Source organism: Hylobates moloch, unplaced genomic scaffold, assembly GCF_009828535.3.
Source record: "Hylobates moloch isolate HMO894 unplaced genomic scaffold, HMol_V3 SCAFFOLD_20, whole genome shotgun sequence".
Taxonomy (NCBI): Eukaryota; Metazoa; Chordata; class Mammalia; order Primates; family Hylobatidae; genus Hylobates; species Hylobates moloch.
This window is the reverse complement of record NW_026652295.1, coordinates 50450346-50475361: the sequence shown is the minus strand read 5'-3', so window position 1 is coordinate 50475361 and position 25016 is coordinate 50450346. Positions and strand designations below refer to the sequence as shown.

The window sequence follows — 25016 nt, the reverse complement described above, 5'->3', positions numbered from 1 at the left end:
TTGCTACAAGCCATCATCATTGCTTGAGACACCGAAACTGTTTTTAAGAGGCGAATACTCCAGCAACAAGGAATTGAGGAAGGATCAGCAAAATGTCTGCATTTTCAGGTAAGTAACAGGATGATGTAGAGAAGTGACTGTTTTCATCAAGTGTTAAGAATGAGACCCTCCCCAAGAGCTATGAATGGCTGGAGAGAGGCAGTGGGGCTCGCACATGCATGGCTGGAGTTCATGCAAAGGGGGCCTGGCAATAGGAAAGGCTCAGACTGCCCTGAGCAGGGAGTGAGTGGTAGCTGGGCCTGGTCTGAGGAGAAAGGCCCACCAGATGCAGGGTATGGGAGCCTTTTTCTGGGATATAAATCATCTTTTTTTCGAGGTTATAAAACAACCTGGGAACCAGGGATCTGCTGCAGTCTAGGAGTTAAGCAAGACTGTGTTAACGATCGGTCAGGCCTCCCTGAACCTTCACTGAAAACTTCCTGTTAATCCAGTGTATTAGTTTGTTCTCGTGCTGCTAATAAAGACATACCTGAGACTGAGTAACTTATAAAGTAAAAAATGTTTAGGCTGGGCGCGGTGGCTCACGCTTGTAATCCCAGCACTTTGGGAGGCCGAGGCGGGCGGATCACGAGGTCAGGAGATTGAGACCATGGTGAAACCCCGTCTCTACTAAAAATACAAAAAATTAGCCGGGCATGGTGGCGGGTGCCTGTAGTCCCAGTTACTCGGGAGGCTGAGGCAGGACAATGGTGTGAACCTGGGAGGCGGAGCTTGCAGTGAGCCGAGATCACACCACTGCACTCCAGCCTGGGTGACAGAGCGAGACTCCATCTCAAAAAAAAAAAAAAAAAAAGGTTTAATGGACTCATAGTTTCACGTGGCTGGGGAGGCCTCACAATCATGGCAGAAGATGACGGAAGAGCAAAGGGACCTCTTACATGGCAGGCAAGAGAGTGTGTACAGGGGAACTCCCCTTTATAAAACCTACAGATCTCGTGAGGCTTACTCACTTTCAGAAGAACAGCACGGAAAGACCCATCCCCATGATTCAATTACCTCTCTCTGGGTCCCTCTTGTGACATGTGGGAATTATGAGAGCTACAATTCAAGACGAAATTTGGATGGAGATACAGCCAAACCATATCATCCAGGTTGACTGGATTAGTGAATATCATTAACCTCTGCACAGGAGCTTTATAGAAAAGACCCATTGTATGACTTCTTTAAAAAAAAAATCTGGATATACATAAAATCTTATTTCTACCAGAGCTTGATGGGTTCAGAGAGAGAGAGAGAGAGAGAGAGACAGGAGACCCATGTACTACCCAATGTGTTCAGAGAGACTCATCCACATCCCAAGAAGTGGGGGTCAGAGGACACTCTCATTACTCAGTTCCTATTATGAATTTTATGTACATTATTTTATTAGTCTGTTTTCACACTGCTATAAAAAAATACCCACGACTGGGTAATTCATAAAGAAAAGTGGTTTAATTGACTCACAATGCTGCATGGCTGGGGAGGCCTAAGGAAACTTAACAACCACGGTGGAAGGTGAAGGAGAAGGAAGTACCTCCTTCACAACGCAGCAAGAAAAGGAGACAGCAGGAGAAACCACCGCTTATAAAACCACCAGATCTCATGAGAACTCACTCACTATCATGAGATCAGCTTGGGGGAAACCGCCCCCATGATCCAACCACCTCCACCAGGTCTCTTCCTCAACATGAGGGGATTATAGAGATTACAATTTGAGATGAGATTTGGGTAGGGACACAGAGCCAAACCAGATCAATTATTTCATTTAACTTTCTCAACAGCCCTCAAAAGTGGGTATGGAAATCCCTATTTTTGGTTTGTTTATTTTAGACAGAATCTCTCTGTGTCACCCAGGCTGGAGTGCAGTGGCGTGATCTCAGCTCACTGTAACCTCCATCTCCTGGGTTCAAGAAATTCACCTGCCTCAGCCACCCTGGTAGCTGGGACTACAGGTGCCCGCCACCACATCTGGCTGATTTTTTTATTTTTAGTAGAGACGGGGTTTCACCATGTTGGCCTGGCTGGTCTGGAACTCCTGATCTCAAATGATCTGCCCATCTCGGCCTCCCAAAGTGCTGGGATTACAGGCATGAGCCACCACACCTGGCCAACAATCCCTATTTTGAAAAGAGAAAATTGAGCTCAGAATTTAGAGAGCCTGAGTTTGTGAACCTCATAATGGAAGGAGCTGTGATTTATCTCAGACTCCCTTCTCTCCGATAAGAAACAGTGTAATCAGGACCACTCAGAGACCTAACTCTTTTAATTTACTACTGGGATTATCATAGGTTATATTCCTTTCAATACAAGCTCATTTTCTAATTGAGGTAAATATACTAGTCCTCAACTCACTCAGGTTTTTAGGTTGTCAAATAAGAGAAAGGCAAACTTTTATTAAATTTTTCTTCTAATCGAGCTCCTGAAAAGCTGCTAACAGAAAGGAACTCAAGATTCAGATGTTCGCCTCTTGCCCTCGTCTTTAAACCTTTAGCTGGCTAATGGAGTCTGAATGGGAAAATATGAAGCAAATTCTCAGACAGAAGCAGAGCCATCTTATAGGGTGGAGTGGAAAAGCTCTGGACCTGCAATCAGAAGGAGTTCAGGCTGACCCAGCACTCACCAAGTGTGCAGTGTGGGCCAGTCGCTTTAGCTCTCTGAACCTCAGTGTGCCCATCTTTAATTAGGATATTAGGGGCCATTTCCCAGGGTTGTTGCAGAAGGTAGACACACTCCCTAGATATTGACCATGAATGAGGAACATGTGTGTGTGACTCATGGCAAATCTTTGAGCTCTCTGGTTCTCAAATTCTGTTAACCCAGCAAAGCTCTGTGGTAAACTTTGTCCCAGTCTTGATTTGGCCTTTGGAAACCTCATACTGTGAAGGTGATATATTACTTATAAGCGAGAGAATTATGATAAAGTGCTATGTAAGATAACAATCCATTTCCCTTTGAAACATGATCCTCAGTAATGGCTAAGGGTGCAAATGCGCAGTTTGAATCACTCTGTGAACTCTAGTTGATAACAATTAAACAAGCACACCCCACTCTCTGTGAGGTTCACTCTTCCTTTCCTTCTGAATCATGATATTTCCATTTCCAATGAGAGGAAAGTGCAATGTGCAAAGTATCTAATTACAAGACAGATGAGTTGATTAAGTATGTTTCAAATAATTATTTACTTTCTAAAAGTCAGACTGTTGAATTCCACATTTTAAAATGTAGATATTTAAGAGATTTTGATTTCTAAATTCAAGTCATACATACTTTTCTAGAAATAAATCTGTTGGTAAAGACAAGTATATTTTTGTACCAATATATCAACCTCGACGATCACAAAATTTTGCAGGAAGAATCTTAATATTTTCTAACAGAGCTGGGGGTTTGGAGAGAAAATGCCACTGTTCCTAGGTCCTGGCACTGGAACGCCTGCTTTCAATGAGTCTTGTGTGTTTCCATTCAAACTCATGATACAATTATTTATGGTTTGTCCTGGTAGACTTGGTTTTCATTCTCTGATGCTCTGCTATGTTCCACCTCCCAAGCAGGCTGGGATAGAGCAAAGACTATCACACTTCCTTGATGAGCCCCAATCAATTTATCTCTAACCATTTGCAATGGCCAAATGAGCGTGCACGCATGCCAACATCCATACACATAACATACATATAACTGAAACTAAAAACTCATGAAACATTACTTACTCTCCAGCATGTCATGCTCTCTGGTATTTTTTATTCTTTTATATCTTATTTTTAAAGTATTGGGTTTCACAATCTGCTGAAAGATTACCATGCGTATTTGAGAAACATTAACATAAAAAATAAGGCCCAGTCTGTGTTTTTTGTTTTTGTTTTTGTTTTTGAGACACAGTCTTGCTCTGTCGCCTAGGCTGGACTACAGCAGTGTGATCTTGGCTCACTGCAACCTCTACCTCCTGGGTTCAAGCAGTTCTTGTGCCTCAGCCTCCCTAGTAGCTGGGATTACAGGTGTGCACCACCATGCCTGGATAATTTTTTGGTATTTTTAGTAGAGACAAGGTTTCACCAATGTGGCTAGGCTGGTCTTGAACTCCTGACTTCAGGTGATCCACCTGCCTTGGCCTCCCAAAGTGTTGGGATTACAGGTTGGGCCACTGTGCCCGGCCAGTCTTTGGTTTTGAATAGCAGTGGGTTTGAATCCCAGATCCACCACTTACTTTGGGCAAGTTACTCAAAAAATCTCAGTATTCTCAACTGTAAAATGAGATTAACAACAGCACTCACCTTAGGTGATTTTTGTAGAATAAAATGAAGATAAATTTGGGAGAATGATCAGTGTGTGACTGACATTGAACAAATCCTAGCTCTTTCCATTCCCTGCAAAATTAATGCAGCATCTCTTTTTCCAGGTTATAAAACAAAATGCACCCTATAGAGGTAGAAAATAGAATTCCAGGAGAATCAAGAAATTATGATTCTCTATCTGTTTAAAGAATTTGGATCTCGTAGCTACAGTTAAACAAGTCTGAGGCCCTATTTCTCCCTTTGATCAAATGTAGCTGTATTAGTCCATTTTCACACTGCTATAAAGAACTTCCCTGAGCCTGAGTAATTTATAAAGGAAAGAATTTTAACTGACTCACAGTTCTATATGGCTGGGGAGGTTTCAGGAAACTTAGAGTCATGGTGGAAGGTGAAGGGGAAGCAGGCATCTTCTTCACCAGGCAGCAACAGAGGGAGAGAGAGAGAAGGGGGAACTGTCCTTTATAAAACCATCAGATCTGGTGAGAACTCACTGTCAGGAGAACAGCACGGGGGAAACTGCCTCCATGATCCAATCATCTCCCACCAGGTCCATCCCTCAACATGTGGGGATTATGGGGATTACAATTCGAGATGAGATTTAGGAGGGGACACAGAGCCAAACCATATCAGTAGCCTAACAGCCAAAGAGCTGAAGAGTGACTTTGCTCCTTCCTGGTCCTCCCTGTCATGACATCCTCTGGTTTCTTGGTCACTTACTGGGTTCCCAGGGCCTTTACCTAGGTGGGTTCCAGGCCTGCCTTCATTTTAGTCTTGGGTGTGGATTTTCATGTTCATCACCACCTAGAGTGTGATTGTGGACATTGCATTTCACTTCTCTGATGTTCCATTTCATTAATCAAAAAATGGAGATAATACCAGGCATTTCGGCAGAGCGCAGTGGCTCATGCCTGTAATCCCAGCACTTTGGGAGGCCGAGGCGGGCAGATCAGTCGGTCAGGAGATCGAGACCATCCTGGCTAACACGGTGAAATCCCGTCTCTACTAAAAATACAAAAAATTAGCCGGGCGTTGTGGCGGGCGCCTGTAGTCCCAGCTACTCGGGAGGCTGAGGCAGGAGAATGGCTTGAACCCGGGAGGCGGAGCTTGCAGTGAGCTGAGATTGCACCACCGCAGCCTGGGTGACAGAGCGAGACTCCGTCTCAAAAAACTAAATAATAATAATAATAATAATAATAATAATGATAGGCATTTCATGGGACTTTGGAGGATTAAAGATATAAGATATTAAAAGGGACTAGTGTTGGGGAAGTATCACCAGGATGTTTTTAATAAATATTAGTTCTTGAATTCTTCCTCTTCCCACTACCTTCCATACATGCATTATTACCACAAACTCTCACCTCTTAGCATGGCGAGAATGGTTACATTTAACCAATGGGCAGGTGAGACTGGTTTGCTAGAATCTGAGGGTGGCCACCGATGGGTAACAATTTGGGCCAAGAAAACATTCCAGGAACTCCTCCAACCCAGTCATGAAGAAGGCAGATTCTTCTTCAGTATTGTTGGTGGTTTTCAACCATACATCGTAATGAACATTTTTGATTCTATGGCTTCAATTATTCATTCATTCATTCATTCATTCTTTCATTTATGCTTAGAGAAAACTCCAGGAGTCTGCTGTCATGGTGAGAAACCCAAGCTGTACTACAACAATGGACAAGGCAGAATGGAGTCCATCCAGTGGCTCCTAGCTGCAGCTGGAGTACAGGTAGGTCCTGAGAGGTCATCTTAAGTTGGATCTAAAATTGACCTTACCGATACTTTTCCCTCAGAAACTATGAGATGTTTCTTACTAAATGACTTGTCAAGTGTTGTACCTTAAAGAAAATTGGCAGTTACTAAGAAAGAGATGATGAATTTGATCTAATAAATTGTTAAAATATCTTCTCATCTAAGAGCATAAACATTAAGATACATTTAAGAAACTAATCAGAATGTGTGGACCTTAACTGAACTTGGATTTAAACAAACTATAAAAAATAATTTATGGCATTTGTATAACAGTTAGAAACATACATATTGATTGAATATTTGATGTCATGAAAAAATTGTTAATGTTTCATGTGGGATAATGTACTATGGCTATATTTAAAATCGTTCTTCTGTTTTAGGGAAACACATTGAGATATCTAAGAATAAAATATATGGTATCTGGAATTCCCTCACATTATTACAAGGAGAAAGTGGGTGGGCATGTAGATGAAAACACATTGGCTTTAGCTGGTGTAAACAAAATATAAAATTCTAAGCCTCTCCCCCAGCCCCAACCATCTGAATGGACCCTCTTCTCAGCAAGGGCATTACTAAGCTAACCTGAAAAACCAATTTAGGCCATGATGGGAAGTGGGAAGTTGGACATGCCCTCCTCTCTTTTGGAATTACTGATAGAACAGACTCTAAGTCTGACAAGAAACATTACTTTCAATGGCAAAAGCCGCAATTACTTTTGCACCAACCTAATACAATTTATTTTCTCTGAAGCCTGCTACCTGGATGCTTCACCTGCATGACAAAACTTTGGTCTCCACACCCCCTTATTATTCTAACCTAGATATTCCTTTCTATTGATCCCAGGTCTTTAGATCATAACTCTTTCAATCAACTGCCAATTGGAAAATTTTATAATCTACACAAAATCTGGAAGTCCACACTTCCAGTTGTCCTGCCTTTCTGGACTGAACCAATGTACATCTTTATATATTTGATTGATGTCTCATGTCTCCCTAAAATTAAACTATATCCCAACCACCTTAAGCACAGGTTCCCAGAATCTCCTGAGGGCTGTATCACGGGCCATTGGTCACTCATATTTGGCTCAGAATAAATCTCTTCAAATATTTTACAGCGTTTCACTCTTTTCCCTAACATTGGTAATTATTGATTCTAAGTGAGGAATACGAGAAAGGTCATTATACTTTTGTGTTATTTTTATACATGTTAGAAATTTTTACAATAAGAGGATAAAAAGGCATAAGATTAGAAAGTGAATGTAAAGTGAAACTGCGTACTCACCTGTTAAAGACTCAGTATACTAATTCAATGATTATTTTGTTGTGCACCTACTAAGTACCAGATTCTGTGTGAGGTTCTGGAGCTAGACAGTGAACAAGACCGACTCAGTCTCTGCCCTTGGGTAGCCTACATAAGAATGGAGACAAGTGGCCAGGCGCGGTGGCTCACGCTTGTAATCCCAGCACTTTGGGAGGCCGAGGGGGGCGGATCACGAGGTCAGGAGATCGAGACCACGGTGAAACCCCGTCTCTACTAAAAATACAAAAAATTAGCCGGGCGTGGTGGCGGGCGCCTGTAGTCCCAGCTACTTGGAGAGGCTGAGGCAGGAGAATGGCGTGAACCCGGGAGGCGGAGCTTGCAGTGAGCCGAGATCGCGCCACTGCACTCCAGCCTGGGCGACAGAGCGAGACTCCGTCTCAAAACAAAAAAAAAAAAAAAAAAAAAAATGTAGACAAGTAAACAGGTGATTAAAATCAGGAGCTTCCAGGAGAACACCCAAGCACTCTCCAGTGTTACCAGGTCATCCACCCAGTGTCTGAGGAGGAAATGCAGGGAGGTGTCTGTGGGACTCCGCTAAGTGCTGCCCTCTAGAGGTGTCACTGAGAAAAACACTTCCCAGTCCAGACCAGAGTCCATCAGTGACTGCCTGAGGGTTTTCCTGGGAAGTGAGTCATGGACAAACTCAGGAGATCTTGTCCCTCGGGTGGCAGCAGAAAAGGAGGGTTTCAGGTCAGGTGGCGTCCTGTGAAGGGAACTTCTAGCGTGCCCCTTCAGCCTCACAGCGCCGTGTGGAACTGAACCTCGGGATGGCACTTTCTCCATTGCTTCACGAGGGCCTGGGGCCTTAGCCTCACCCTTTCTCAATCCTACGAATAAGCACACAAGCAATCCACACACTGTCATTCCAGGTTTTGTTTGTTTGTTTGTTTTTGGTACGAATTAATACCCCGTTTCACCGTCACCCAGACGTCAGCTCTGCAGCTCAGGGATGTGTTCAGAGTCTGAGCAGGAAGAGTTCAGCAGGAGGGAGAGAGGGGCAAGGCTGGGAGGAACCCAGGCTCCCTGGTCTCCATCCAGCCTGACTGAAGGCGGGGGCAGGGCTGACTGCAGACCGTACTCAGGCTTCTGGGGTCTCAGTGCCCTAAGGCTGATGATCACAACCCAGTCCTCAGCCTCACAAGCACGTCCCACTTGCCAATCCCACCCCACCTCGGTCACCCTCCTGCCAGGACCACACACCGTTCCTTAGGTTTGCCCTGAACTGGACGCAGTATTAATTGCTGGCACACCCTTCCTGCCCCCGCCTCCCCCACCCCCCAACCATGATCTCTAGATCCTGGTCCTGTGTGATCATAGATCCACAACAAACTCTGTTCCATGGAGCAAGCTAGAAACCCCCAAATTCCTGACATTTCGCCATAAAGAACTCTATTAAAGTATACTTAGCCACTGCAAACACAGCTACTATTTATTACTTGATGTATGTGGGTCAGGCCCTGTATGATGCATTTTGAAAACATTAAAACATTCTGTTAAGAAAATGTTCTATGCCCATTTTGCAGATGAGGGAACTAATGCTTAAAGATGTTAAGTGATGATTCCCAGATCACACAGCTATTATGAGGCAGAGCCAAGATTGGAACCAGATCGTATTAACAGTGAAATCCTGAAAATCTTTGTAAGAGTCTGCTTTAACTTTTATTTTTATAGATTCTGCCTATAAGTCAACTGCATCATTATGTAATAACTGATTTTTATATTTATATTAAATACCTGCATCTATTCAGAGTTTCTGATAAGATTTAGACAACCTTGCTGGCTGCCATTCCAACTACTCTCAGGACAAGGTGTAATTTATTTCAAAGTTTAAATTACTGGATATAGGTCAACAAGAGAGTACACATTCAGTGATTTTAGATTGATTGAAGTTTTTTGAAAAGGATGCTATGAAATAGCAGCCATCTCTCAGAGTCCCAAAACGTATGTTTAATGAGCATTTATTACATACCTGCTACTTTTCCAAGTGCTTTGCATGACTTTGTAATTTAATTTTCATACCAATCTTTTTTTTTTTTTTTTTTTTATTGAGGCAGAGTCTCACTCTGTCTCCCAGGCTGGAGCGCAGTGGTGCGATCTCGGCTCACCACAACCTCCACCTCCCAGGTACCAGCGATTCTCCTGTCTCAGCTACCTGAGTAACTGGAATTACAGGCATGCGCCACCACGCCTGGCTAATTTTTGTATTTTTAGTAGAGATGGGGTTTCTCCATGTTGGCCAGGCTGGTCTTGAACTCCCGACCTTAGGGGATCCACCTGCCTCGGCCTCCCAAAGTGCTGGGATTATAGGCATGGGCCACTGTGCCCGACCTTTCATACCAATCTTTAAAAAAGCATCATAAGTATATCCATTTCATAGGTTAGGATACTGAGACACAGAGAGATTCAACAATGTGTCCAAAATCAAGAAGCCAGCACATGAAAATAGTGATATTAAACCCACACAGCCATATCATAAACCAGAGATTTTCATTAAAAATAACGTTAGTGTGGGGACCCTAATTCCTTCCTCAAATTGAGAATTCTACTCTGTTGTGTTCCATTTACTCCAGGAGGGGAAATTACCGTTGCAAGAGTTAAAGCTGTGCAATAGCAGGACCTATCTCATGCACAGTAGGGCTCCTAACAAGTGGGGTGATATAAATTACAGCAGAGGTTCCTTGGTGGAAGAATCTTTGATGGTGATTAGCCCATTGCATACCCCACACTGGGGACACAAAGGCTGTGGTCTGATCTCACCAGGAGACACATGCTTTCCTATGACATGACAACACCATAACTAGAAGAACTGCCTGGTCCCTTAACTCCAGTGACATCCCCTCTCAAATCATGACCTAGTCATGGACATGGGAGAGATCAGGGTGTAGACGAAGTGAACTAAAAGATTGAGTGGCTACGTGCTGTGATCCATGCCTTTTTCTTGATGAATCTAGTCTAAATTTCCAAATGGCCATGACCAGACTCCTCTGTGTGCACTGCCAAACTCAGAAATTTTATATTCTCCGAATTATGTATCAGACAGTAGCCATTCAAGGTTAAAAGTCTATAATGCTATGGAATGACCTATCAGGAGCCCATTTACTGCTTCTACTTTCAGTTTGAAGAGAAATTTCTAGAATCTGCAGATTTGGAAAAGTTAAGAAATGGTAAGACCAAGTCTCTACGTGTCTCTGATGAAGGTATCTAGTAGAAGGTACACTTGAAGGTTTTAACACCAGGCCATGTCTATGTGTGTGAAGGGTGGTAGCTGGGGTGGTGGAGAGGGAAAAAAGTGGTTAAAGTAGAAAGGGTGGGGCTCCTTGAGCAGGTCTGTCAACTCTCTCCAGGCTAAAAGGGCCAGACCTCTTAGAATATTTGCTAGAGGAGCCATCCCCAGCGCCCTGAGAATGGCCTTTCCTTGCTTTCATGCTTTCAACACTGTGAATGAGCTATGGTTTATTCGGGACCCCATACAGCCCTCCCATCCAAGGACACACACGGACATGCATCAGAGGGAAGGAGTTGAAATAGGTCCATCTTGAATTCATTTCTCTTATGAATTTGACAAGGTGATATTCTTGCAACATTGTGGGCTTAGATAATGAGATAGTGTTGAATTGGTTGGAAGTCCAGGTCAGAGGGTAAGGAGGGACACGAGCCAGGGTAGCAGCAGTAGAGTGAGGAACACAACACCCACCCTGCACACATTGTCCAGTGGGGGTATTGAAGGGTACACAAAGGGCCTACATAGATACTTCTCTCAGAACTGTCTTTAATGTCTTCACACCATGAGATTTACTTTGAGATATTCCCATGTTAAATGGCATCTGGCTGGTGAGCTTGCAGCAGCCTCTCCCAACTTCTTCCTAAAATATCCATGAAGATATATCAACACAAAAAATACACGGGACCGATTATGTACCTGGATGATGAACAAAAACATAAATGAAATAACAGGCTAAAAGGTAAGAAGAAGCTTGATAAGAAAAAGAAGGACTAAGGAAGCTAAAAACAAATTTTTATTTCCTTTGAGAGGTTATACCAGGCAATAATTTCTTTTCTATTTATAAATTTAGTCATTTCAGCAAACATTTTTTCATGCTGAAAGACTGGGATTCATAGATATCTCACTCTCCTTTTTTTCCTTCTTTCTAAAGATGGGAGTTTGATGTTCCAGCAAGTGCCAATAGTTGAGATTGACAGGATGAAGCTGGTGCAGACCAGAGCCATTCTCAACTACATTGCCAGCAAATACAATCTCTATGAGAAAGACATAAAGGAGAGAGTCCTGTATGGTATATTTTCTGTCCTTCCATTAACAGAGAACACAGAGTGATTTAGGTCCTTCCTTGAGTGGGCAGGACCATGGCAGGGGCATTATGGTCAGCATCAGGCTGGGCCTTGGGTGTGTACACTGAGTTGCAGTATGGCAGAGTCCCATGGAGATGAGGAAACAATGAACACGGGGTGGGTTCAGGCAAGGGTGATTCTAGAAAAGGATGCAGTCCATGGATTGAGCACCCTGACAGAGGTTTCCAAACACGGATGAACCATGAACTCAGGAGGATGGCAAATCATGATTCCAGGTGCTCAGGCCTTCAGAGACTAGGTGCCAAAAACAGCTTAGGACAAGGCATAGAATGTTTGAGAGTCGGTAGATGAAGGCCTGGGGAGAGAAGGCTCTAAAGAAGCTGAATCTCAGGTTCCAATAATTCCAAGAATGATGACCAGGAACCTATGATACCAACTAATTATATGAACTGGTCAACTTGACTAAGGTTAGCAGAGGCTGGTGCCCAAGATACCAGGATTACCTAAAGTGAAGCATTTGATACAGACCTAAGCAGCCAGACTGATTTTGCACCAGCAAAGCTGGGAGGAGGGGTCTCCTCCCCTGTTGGCAGTTCCTTGAAAAGTCCAATATAGAGCTACCAATGACCTAGCAATTCCACTACCAGGTCTACAACCAGGAGAAAGGAAAACACAGCCTCACTAATCCATGCACAGAAATGTTCATAGGAGAATTATTCATGATATGCAAAAGGTGGAAACAACCCAAATGTCCACCATGGATGAATGGAGGAACAAGATGTGCTGTAGCAGACAATGGAATATTCTTGGACTATGAAAAGGGACAAAGTACTGATGCATGCTACAACGTGGGTGAGCCTTGAAAACTTGTTCCATAAAAGAAACCAGACACCAAAGGCCACATGTGACATGATTTCTTTTGTATGAACTGTCCAGACCATTCGAATCTAGAAGGTAAATCAGTCGCTGCAAGGGGCTGGATGGAGGGGGCTAAGGGGTGTGGCTGCCAAAGTGCTACTGCTTTCCCAGGTGATTAAAAAATAATTGGGAGAGTTTCTTTTTTTTTTTTTTTTTGAAAATTACTAGCTTGCTTGAACGTATATATCTTTAGAGATAGCTTTTAGAGGTCTTCTTTTTTTTTTTTTTTTGAGACGGAGTCTTGCTCTGTCGCCCAGGCTGGAGTGCAGTGGCGCGATCTCGGCTCACTGCAAGCTCCGCCTCCCGGGTTCACGCCATTCTCCTGCCTCAGCCTCTCCGAGTAGCTGGGACTACAGGCGCCCGCCACCACGCCCGGCTAATTTTTTATATTTTTAATAGAGACGGGGTTTCACCGTGGTCTCGATCTCCTGACCTCATGATCCGCCCGCCTCGGCCTCCCAAAGTGCTGGGATTACAAGCGTGAGCCACCGCGCCCGGCCGAGGTCTTCTTTATTTCCTATTTATTTATTGTTATTTTTAATTTATTTAGAACTTCGAATATTGAGCATAAAAATGAGCCTGAGATATGTAGTATGGCGAGAAAAGGAGACAGAAACATTCGAGATGGCTGGTTCCAGGGACTCTGCCTCGGGATTACTTAAATGGTAGGTCTTTAGCTGTATGAATCATGCTAAGCTCGTGCATAAAACAAACCACAGCAGAGATAGCAAACCCTATGTGTAGCATCAGTGGTTACTTGCAGTGATTCCACTAATTCCTCTCATGACTGTGACTCTAGACTGGTCACTGATGTTGATGTTCTCTGCACCTGTATTTGGTCACATGTAGGACAAACATTTTGGACATATATCTACCCCTGTAGCATGTTCTGAGAAATAAATGTAATATATATGTATAACTAACAACATGACTGGCATATAAAAGGCACCACTGGAGCTGAATTACTTTGTCACCATCTGAGGCTTTACTGTCTCAGGTGTTTAAACCATAAAATCTAAGGCAGAAGGCATTTTGACAGTTTGGTTCTTTTTGTCTTTCAGGATGAATGTAGAAGGATATATGTAGAAGGTAGGGCAGGTTTGAGTGAAAAGATTCTTCATTACACATTACCTCCACCTAAGGAAAAAGAGGCAAAGCTTGCCCTGATCAAAGGGGGAACAAGAAGCCATTATTTTCCTGTCTTTGAAACTGTACCTGGGAGCTTCTGTATACCTGAACACACGCATGGAGCTTCTTGGAGGGTGGCACGTCCAGGGAAGGCATGGAAGCGCCACGCCCCTTCCCCATATCTCCCCCTAGGCATGTCTTTATCTTTTCAGTGGCTACATGATTTGAGCCTCCAAACTACAAAAGAGATTTTTTTCACCCAACTATATGGATTACCACCTAACGGGGATAAAGAAAACCTAAAGCCACAGTCACTACTCTGCCCCAGGTGGAAGCTGTAATCTTCTGCCTGGATCACTGCGAACTTTAAAGAACAACAAGAACAAAAACCAAGAGTGAAGAACTTCATTTAGTTTTAGGGATGACCCACAGCAAAGTTTGTACACACGGACAGAGGTCCAGTGATAACCTCAAACTCAGTGTACTGTGAGGCTGTTTTGAAAAACAGGCTTTTGGGTCTATGCCTATATGCTGCCTCTTTTTTTTTTTTAATGACAAACAACACTTCTCGATAGCATGACACCAAGCAGTACCACAAAAGAATGAAAAGAAACAAACAGGCAAAAAAGGCCTGGTTCTATTAAGGTTGCTAAGCAGATGGGAACCAATACAAAACCAAGGTCCAAACTGAGAATAAAAAGTGAAAGAGCTCAAAGCAAAGAGAAAAGAGTTCAGCCCAGGTGCGGACTTGCCACAAAGAACAAGGAACCTTTGTGGATACTGCACCTGGTTGACGGCTGGGGTCCATGGCAATGGGCAACATAGACCACGTCTTGTTGCAACCTCCGGAAAAACTGTGAAAGTGAATGAAGACAACCAAATGAGAATAAGCAAAAGGTGTTTATTTCGAACTTGCTATTGTAAGGAAGTCAGGCACCATCACTTGCATTTGCCAGAGATTCAGAGGCAGGCGGGAAAGTCTGAGAGATTTATGGTGGAAAAACTTATGCCCTGATTGTAGGTTGCTGGCATGAAGATGCCATAAGCTGGCTAGCTAGAAGTGTGAATTTCTATGCGATTGTTCAGAGATCGATATTTTACTTTCTGTGTTTGGTCATAAACTAAAAGTGGAGGCAAAAATTAGGAAAGCTGGCAGTTATTGACCAAATGCTGGCATATTTCACTGTTGTAAAGGTCATGATAGAAGCTGTTTAGTCTATAAGGGCACTAAGAGTTTAGAGGGTTTCTTAGCAGTTTGGCTGCTATAACAAAAATACCATAGGCTGGGCAGCTTAAAGAACAGATGTTTCTATCTCACAGCTCTGTAGGCTGGGAAGTACAAGATCAATGTGCTGGCAGATTTCACATCTGGGGAGCTCCTGTTCCTTGGTTCATAGACAGCCAATCTCTGGCTGTGTCCTCACATGGCAAACATGCCAAGGGAGTTCTCTAAGGTCCCTTTTATAAGGGGACTAATGTCATTCTTGAGAGCTCCACCCCCATGACTTGATCGTCTCCTGGAAGCCCCACTTACTAACAGCATCACATCGGGGGTCAGGATCCCAACATATGAATTTTGGGGAAACCTAAACATTCAGTCCATAAGATAAGGCAACAGAAAAATAGTGCTTGTGCATTTTGGGGGCATTGACCTTCAGGTCCAAAAAGTCTTGCTTGATGTTAATTGAGCTCTTGACTCTCAAGGCACGGTATAAAAATAGACTGTGAGGAAGAATTTCACCAATTCTACCAAAGAGTCCCATGATACATGAATTTGAACTATGTATGCTACAATATAGCATTTGATGTTGCATTTTCTTTATGTACCAAGTAATTATTTACACTTATATATGTATACACAGTCTGAAAGGGTATTTGCCAAAATATTACCTTGAATCAGTGATGCTGTATGTTTTCTCATTTTATTATTTATGGTGTGAATGTGCTAAAATATTTTAATAAATACCACATATCACTAAAAATTTTGTTATGAAACATTTTATACATTCACAATAGTTGAAAGAAATATTTTTTGAACATATATACACCAACCACCTAGAGAACAAAATTAACATCTCCTCATCTGGGCTTTACCACACGTGTCAGTCACTCCACGCCTGTCTTCCTCAGTCAAACACATATATTTTTTTTTTTTTTTGCATTTCAAAGTAAGTTGCAGATATCAGTGCAGTTCACCCTGGATACTGTGGCATGCAGATTATAACACAGTGAAATCAGTAAGTGCCAATGTTGCAAGAAAGGGGATGAATTCAAGTTCACCCAGGTTTACTTCAGATCCTAGAGCAGGAAATAAGGAGCACATACAAGGAGAAATGAGGACTCTGATATAGTCTTCTCCTGGGGGAAGAGTGCTGTCATGAAGGTGGAGTCACTGCCCAAGAGAGCTTGGAGAGAGATAGCACAGTGTAGAATCATGCCCTGAACGTCAGGGCTGCATGCTGTAAGGCCTGGGGAAGACAGAACATGTAGCAGGTGCTAAGCCTCTGGCCCGTGTGGAAGATGCAAGCCGAGTGGGTGGTGTGGACACCGCAGTGAGGTGGAATGAGAAAAGAAAATGAGAGCCTGGGCTTCAACCAAGGAATTAGCAGAGCTACACTTTTTTTTTTTTGAGACGGAGTCTCGCTCTGTGGCCCAGGCTGGAGTGCAATGGCGCGATCTCGGCTCAAAGCAAGCTCCGCCTCCTGGGTTCACGCCATTCTCCTGCCTCAGCCTCCTGAGCAGCTGGGACTACAGGCGCCTGCCACCTCGCCCGGCTAATTTTCTGTATTTTTAGTAGAGACGGGGTTTCACCGTGTTAGCCAGGATGGTCTCGATCTCCTGACCTCGTGATCCGCCCGCCTCGGCCTCCCAAAGTGCTGGGATTACAGGCGTGAGCCACCGCACCCGGCAGAGCTACACTTCCTACTCTCTCAATGAGTCAGGGAACATGGAGAAAGGTCCTGGTCTCTGCACCCATGCAGTGAGGCAGCAGAGGTGGGAGAGCCAGGCTGGAGAAACTCAGGAAGAAGCAGGGGCCCCAGCCTGATTGCGCATGTGTTTCTGATCTGATTCCTCCAATTATCCAGGTGTGAAAGAGCCGCGGACAAGATTACCTTGTTGGCAACAATCTGAGCTGGGCTGACGTTCACCTGGTGGAACTTCTCTACTACGTGGAAGAGCTTGACTCCAGCCTTATCTCCAGCTTCCCTCTGCTGAAGGTGACCCATTTCATAGCCCAGAGAGGCAGCCCCACATCTCCCATCTTGGGATCTCGTATCTGGGTCCTGGGACTAGCCATGTTCTGACCCCAGCCTTCTCCAGGCCTTCAGTGCCCTCAGGTCTCCAAAGTGAGCTTCCAGGCCCTGATTCCTCACAATCAGGGAAAGATTCTTGTTATGTCAGTGAAATGTGTGGTGCATGCTACCTCATGAAGAGAGTTTGCCTTTTATCATGGAAAGGACCCAGGGCCCAGCATCTCTCCCCATCCCTCTGTTTCAACGTGGTTTCTGTTCCTGAATTCTCTGTGATGTCCTTTATCCCATATGTGCCTGTGTCTTCCCACACCAAGTCTGTCTGAGCAGGGCCCTTTCCATCTGGTTTCCTTCCCTGGGCTCTGGCTCCTGCTATCAGACATTGATTGCGTTCCTCTCTGCACAGCTCTTCAAGTACACTGCCCCCAGCCCTGTATACCTCAGTGGGAGTGGCCCCATGGTTTGTCTTTAACATTTTCTATTTTCATTTCGAACTCAATTTTCCCATATTTTCACTTCTGCCTAGAGGCTGATCTGTGTTGATATCTCACAGGCACATTGTTTTTTCTTGACTTACACAAAAGCCACGAATCCTCAGGATTGATATATAAAGAACAGAGTAGGGAGACTGAACTCAATAAAATCTGAAATACATCTTTGGGAAAATGCTAGTGAGCTTCTTGTTCTCCCTCTTATATTCTTTCTCTTATCTTTTTTCTCTTCTTTCTCTCATATTCCTCTTATCTCTTATTTCTCACTCAGAGTCTCTTTCCCAGCCTTCATACTGGTGCTGATGGAGGGGCCTCATTTGGTCTTTGTGTAGGAGGGGCTCAGATTCCCTGGGTGGTATTAATGGTGGTGTCAGTCCTCGGCTTCACTCTGAGGCTGTGCTTTGTGCATTGCAGGCCCTGAAAACCAGAATCAGCAAACTACCCATGGTGAAGAAGTTTCTGCAGCCTGGCAGCCAGAGGAAGCCTCCCACAAAGGCAAAACTTTTAGAAGAAGCCAGAGAGATTTTGAAGATTTGATAAAGCAGCTATGGAGGCCAAGAACATGCAAGACCAATATTCTAACGTTTTACACAATGAAGTGCTTTACCTAAATGTTAATTGTGGCTTTTGTGATGTTAAGTCCTTTTTTTTTTATTGATGTAAATACAGTTATACTAGTCCTCAACTCACTCTGGTTTTTAGTTTGTCAAAGTAGAGAAAGGCACACTTTCTGAAAGTCCCCTGAAAAGTTGCTAACAGAAAGAACTCAAGAATTAGATGTTCCCCTCTTGCCCTTGCCTTCCACCATTTAGTTGGCTAATGGACTCTGAATAGGACAATATAAAACAACTTCTTAGACAGGAGCTGAGAGCCAGGTTACGGGGTGGAGTGGAAAAGCTCTGGACAGCTCTGGACCTGCGATCAGAAGGAGTTCAGGCTGACCCAACACTCACCAAGTGTGCAGTGTGGGCCAGTCACTTTAGCTCTCTGAACCTCAGTGTGCCCATCTATAATCAGGATGTTAGGAGCCATTTCCCAGGGTTGTTGCAGAAGGTAGACACACTCCCTAGATATTGATCATGAATGAGGAGCATGTGTGTGTGACCCATGGCAAATCCTTGAGCTCTCTGGTTCTCACTTTCTGTTGACCCAACAAAGCTCAACGGTAACCTTCGTCCCAGTCCTAGGCGGACTTTAGGAAACCTCACATTGAGAAGGTGACATGTTAGTTACCAGCAGTAGTGTTGTGATAAAATGTTATGTAAGATAAAAATTTATTTCCTGTTGAAACATGATCCTCAATCAATGGCTAAGGGAGCTTAGTGTGGGGATTAGAATTACGACACTGTGAACTCTAATCCATAGCAATTAAACAACCACACCCCACACTTTCGTGTGAACTTCACTCTCCCTTTCTTTCTGCTGAATAATGCTATTTCCATTTCCCAAGATAGAAAAGTGCAGTGTCGAAATTTCTAATTACAAAACAGGTGAGTTGATTCAGTATGGTTTCTAAGAATTCTTTACTTTCCAAAGGTTAAACTCTTGACTCCCACATTTTAAAATGTAGACATTTAAAAGATTTTGATGTCTAAATTCAAGTCATACAAACTTTTTAAGAAATATATTAGTTGGCAAAGACAAGTACATTTTTGTTCCAGACTCAACAACCACAAAACTTTGCAAGAAGAATCTTAATGTTTAATGACAGAGTTGAGCGTTTGGAGAGAAAATGCAACTGTTCCTAAGTCCTGGCACTGGAACTCCTGCTTTCAATGAGTCCTGTGTCCTTCCATTCACATTCATGATACAATTAGTTGAATCTGTCCCTGCAGCCACTGGTTTTCATTCTCTGATACTCTGCTATGTTCCACCTCCCAAACAGCCTGGGATAGAGCAAGGGCTATCAAACTTCACTGATGAGCCCAGTCAATTTATCTCTAACCATTTATGATGACCAAGTGAGTGTGCACACATGCAAACATCCATACACACAGTATACAAATAACTGAAACTAACAACTCATCAGTCATTACTTACCCTTCAACATGTCATGCTCGCTGATATTTTCTATTCTTTTCTATTTTATTTTAAAAAGTAGCGAGGTTTCACAATCTGCTGAAAGATTACCATGCATATTTGAGAAACACTAACAGAAAATAAGACTTGGTCTTTAGTTTTTAATAGCGGTGAGTCTGAATCCCAGATCCACCACTTAATCTGGGCAAGTTACTTTTAAAAACCTCATATCCCCAACTGTAAAAAATAAGAATAACAACCTCATTCACCTTAGGTGATTTTTGTAGGATAAAATGAAGAGAAGTTTAGAAAAATAACCAGTTGTGTGACTGACGTTGAACAAATGCTAGCTCCTTCCATATCTTGCAAAGTTAATGCAGCAATATCTTTTTTTCCAGGCTATGAAACAAAATGCACCCCACAGAGTTAGAATATAGAATGCCAAAAGAAGCAAGGGATTAGCATTCTCTGTCTGTTGAAAGAATTTGGTCTTCTAACTACAGTTATGCAACTCTGAGGCCTAATTTTTGCTTTTTGTTTTGAAGAGTGACTAAGCTCCCTGCTGGTCCTCCCTGTCAGTGACATCCTCTGGTTTCACGGCCAGTTCATGGGTTCCCAGGGCCTTCACTGGGTGGCTTCCAGGCATGACTTCATTTTAGTCCTTGGTGTAGATATTCATGTCCGTCACCAACTAGGGTGTGACTGTGAACATTGCATTTCTCTGGTGTTCCATTTCATTAACTAAAAAATGGAGAAAACAACCATTTCATGGGACTATAAGGAGGGTTAAAGATATAAAATATTGAAAGGGACTAGCACTGAGGAAGGATCACTAGGAAGTTTTCAATAAATATTAGTTCTTGAATTCTTCCTCTTCCCATTAACTCCTATACATGTATTATTACCACATACTCTCACTTCTTAGGCTGCCAAGAAAAGTCACAGTTAGCCAATGAAGACTTGAGACTGGTTTGCTGGAATCTGAGGGTGGCCACTGCTGGGTAACAATTTGGGCCAAGAAAACATTCTGGGAACTCCTTCAACCCAGTCATGAAGAAGGCAGCTTCTTCTTCAGTATTGTTGGTGGTTGCTGTGATTTCCTTGGAATTATTACAAGTAGGTGGACATATAGATGAAACCTACTCATACTCAACATACCCATACATCCTATAGTACATGTTTGATTCTATGTCTTCAATTATTCATTCATTCATTCAGGCTTAGAGAAACCTCCAGGAGACTGCTACCACGGCAGAGAAGCCCAAGCTCCACTACTCCAATATACGGGGCGGAATGGGGTCTACCCGGTGGCTCCTGGCTGCAGCTAGAGTAGACGTAGGTTCTGAGTTAGGTCATCTTAAGTTGGATTTAAAATTGTGTTATCACATACTTTTCCCACAGAAACTATGAGATGATTACTAACTGAAGCATTGTGCCTTAAATAAAAATGGACTATAATTAAGAAAAAGATGAACAAATTTGACCTAATAATTGTTAAAGTTTCTTATCATCTAAGAGCCTCAATATTAAAATACATTTAAAAAACTAATCACAAAGTGTAGAACTTAAGAGGATTAGAATTTAAACAAACTGTAAAAAATAATTACGGCATTGACCAGGTGCAGTGGCTCACACCTGTAATCCCAGCACTTTGGGGGGTCGAGGAGGGCGGATCACCTGAGATCAGGAGTTTGACACCAGCCTGACCAACATGGGGAAACCCCGTCTCTATTAAAAATACAAAATTAGCCAGGTGTGGTGGTGCATGCCTGTAATCCCAGCTACTCGGGAGGCTGAGGCAGGAGAATCGCTCAAACTCGGGAGGCAGAGGTTGCAGTGAGCCGAGATCACACCATTGCACTGCAGCCTGGGCAACAAGAGTGAAACTCCGTCTCTAAAAATAAAAATAAAATGATAATAATAATTATTATGGTATTTATACAATTAGAAACATGAATATTGACTGAATATTTGATGACATGAAAGAATTATTGTTAATATTTCATGTGTGATAATGTACTAGGTCTATCTTTAGAATAGTATGCTTTAGGAAAACACATTGAAGTATTTAAGGATTAATCATGTGGATCTGCGATTTCCTTAGAATTATTACAAGTAGGTGGACATATAGACGAAACCACACTGGTTTTGGCTGATAATTATTGATTCTAGGTGAGAAGTATAAGTAGAATCATTATGCTTTTTAATTTATTTTCATACAAGTTGGTAATTTCAATGATAAAGCAATAAAAATGCATAATATTAGAAAATGTATATAATTCAAGGTGCAATGCAAACTATAAATGAGAGGCGGAAGGGAGTGGATTGTAACAAACCACTTATTAAAGATTGACTACATTCACAGCAATTATTTTGTTGGACACTTATTAATTCCAGGTTCTGTGCTAGGTCGTGGAGATAGACAATGAACAAGAGTCCCTGCCCTGGGGTAGCCTACATGTCTATGAGGATGCAGACAAGGAAACACGTGGTTAAAATGAGGGGTGGAGGCTTCTAGAACACCCAAGCATTCCCCAGTGTTACCAGGCCATCCTCCCAGTGTTTGAGCAGGAAATGCTGGGAGGTGTCTGTGGGACTCCGCTAAGTGCTGCCCTCTAGAGTTGTCACCGAGAAAAACACTTCCCAGTCCAGACCAGAGTCCATCAGTGACTGCCTGAGGGTTTTCCTGGGAAGTGAGTCATGGACAAACTCAGGAGATCTTGTCCCTCGGGTGGCAGCAGAAAAGGAGGGTTTCAGGTCAGGTGGCGTCCTGTGAAGGGAACTTCTAGCGCGCCCCTTCAGCCTCACAGCGCCGTGTGGAACTGAACCTCGGGACGGCACTTTCTCCATTGCTTCATGAGGGCTTGGGACTTTAGCTTCACCCTTTCTCAATCCTACGAGGAAACAAGCACATAAGAAATCCAAACACTGCCATTCCAGGTTGTTTTCTTTGTACAAATGAACACCCTGTCACCCAGACATCAGCTCTACAGCTCAGGGATGTGTTCAGAGCCCGGGTAGGAAGAGTTCAGCAGGAGGGAGGGAGGGGCAAGGCTGGGAGGAACCCAGGTTCCCTGGCCTCCATCCAGCTTGACTGAAGGCGGGGGCAGGGCTGACTGCAGACCTTGCTCAGGCTTCTGGGGTCTCAGTGCCCTAAGGCTGATGATCACAACGCAGTCCTCAGCCTCACAAGCACGTCCCACTTGCCAATCCCACCCCATCTCGGTCACCCTCCTGCCAGGACCACACACCGTTCCTTAGGTTTGTCCTGAACTGGATGCCTTATTAATTGCTGGCACACCCCCTCATGACCTCTAGATCCTGGTCCTGTGCGATCATAGATCCACAGCAAATTCTGTTCCACGGAGCAAGCTAGAAACCCCCAAATTCCTGAATTTTCACCATAAAGAACTCCATTAAAGTATAATTAGCCACTACAAACACAACTACCATTTAGTACTTGATGTATGTGGGTCAGGCCCTGTATCATGCATTTTGAAACATTACAAAATTCTGATTAAGGAAATATTATTTCCCCATTTTGCAGATGAGGAAACTAAGGCTTGAAGATGTTAAGTGATGATTCCCAGATCACACAGCTATTATGAGGCAGATTGGAACCAGATCATATCAACAGTGAAATCCAGAAAATCTTGATTGGTCTTTGTGTAGAAGGGTCTCAGATTTTCTGGGTGGTGTAAACGGTGGTGACAGGCCTTGGCTTCACTCCGAGGCTGTGCATTGTGCATTACAGGCCCTGAAAACCAGAATCAGCAACCGCCCCTGGCGAAGAAGTTTCTACAGCCTGGCAGCCCAAGGAAGCCTCCCATGGATGCGAAATCTTTAGAAGAAGCAAGGAAGATTTTCAGGTTTTAATAAAGCAGCTATGGAGGCCAAGAACATGCAAGACCAATATTCTAAAGCTTTGCAACGATAAAGTACTTTACCTAAGTGTTGATTGTGCCTGTTGTGAAGCTAATGAACTCTTTCCAATTACATAGTAATTAAATAATAAATCTCCTATTTGTCGACTTGGTTAAAATTAATTTCTTTTCATTAGGATCGGATATGAATTCAGATTTCTAATCTCCTAACCTACCACTTTCTTGGAATTAAAAGTTTAGTTAAAAAAAATGTAGATTATGTGGCTTGTTTGACTTTTCCAAGAATTGCCCTGCAACATTCAATTTGTCATACAATCTATTAAAATGTCAACGTAGAAATATACTTCTGACATGTTCAGGTATGCACAGGAGAAGAGTTACCATTCTGGGTAATGGCATAAAGACATTTTCTTCTTTTCTTGGACCGTCATTTTATTTCTGATAAAAGCATTCTTCCTTATCCATTTGCAAGACAACCATTCTTTCTGCTGTGGATTCCTCAGTTTTCTAGGAGGTGAGGAAATATTGAAGAGCAAACAGACCCTCCCTCTGCTCTCAGGCCACCCTGCTTTCCCTTACAGTGCGTGTGCTCCTGGCTCATCCTCACTCTGCTCCTTAAGGCTCTGTGGGGCCCCAGGCATGAGCCTTCCCTCAGTTCCTTCAGTGCTACTCAGGCCTGGGCTGCCAAGATACAGATGGTATATGTGAATTACATATAAGTAACTATATGTAAAATTATTTTTCCCTGGTGTGTCATTGTGCCAGCGTGTTTGGATTAGGAGTGATTTCCAGGAATCCTTCCCTGCGTCTTCTAGCTTCTGGGGGCTCTTGGCCTTTCTGGACTTTCATGGATCGTGACCACATCACTCTAATTTCTGCCTCTGTCTTCCTGCACCTCACCCGCTGTGTGTTGTGTCTTCTCTTCTCTCTGCAGTGAGGACAATTGTCACTGGATTCAGGGCCTTTCCAGATATACCAAAATGATCTCATCTCAAATTCTTTTACTTCATTACATCTGCAAAGAGCCTTTTTCCAAATAAGATCACGTTCACAGGATCTAGGGATTTCTGTACGGACCTATCTTTCTAGGGGGCCAACATAACCCCCTATATGGTATAGATGAGGAAAGATTATTTGCAATTGATGAATCCAGGTGATGGATACTTTCAGATTTGTTATATTATGGGCAATGTGATGCAAAGAGGAAAGCATATGCAAAGAGGGTTCCCAGATTTGGCAGAGAAAATACAGGACACCCACCTAAATGTGAATTTCAGATAAATGGTAAATAATATTTCAGTATAATCTGGTTTCATACCGTGTTTGGAACATAGCTATAACTAAAAAATTATTGATCGTTTGCCTGAAATTCACATTTACATGGATGTCCTATATTTTACTTGGCAACCCAGTAAGAAAAGGGTGGCATCAGCTTGCCCTTCACAGACATCCCCTCCCAGCTATGCTCACAATAGAGATTTTTCAGTTGCCCTAGTCCTTGCGTCCAACTCACGAAAAAAAGCATCTTTAAAAAGCCAGTTTCTGCTGACTTGAAAAGAGAGCAAAATCTAGGTGAAATGTATTGTTTAAACTAATTGTCAACTTTGAAAAGGAACATAT

General features: G+C 43.1%; 1 pseudogene; it reads left to right on the top strand.

The window, feature by feature from the left end:
* The first annotated feature begins 218 nt into the window (after positions 1-218).
* Positions 219-23388, top strand: LOC116460499 (glutathione S-transferase A1-like; annotated as a pseudogene).
* Positions 23389-25016: the final 1628 nt, after the last annotated feature.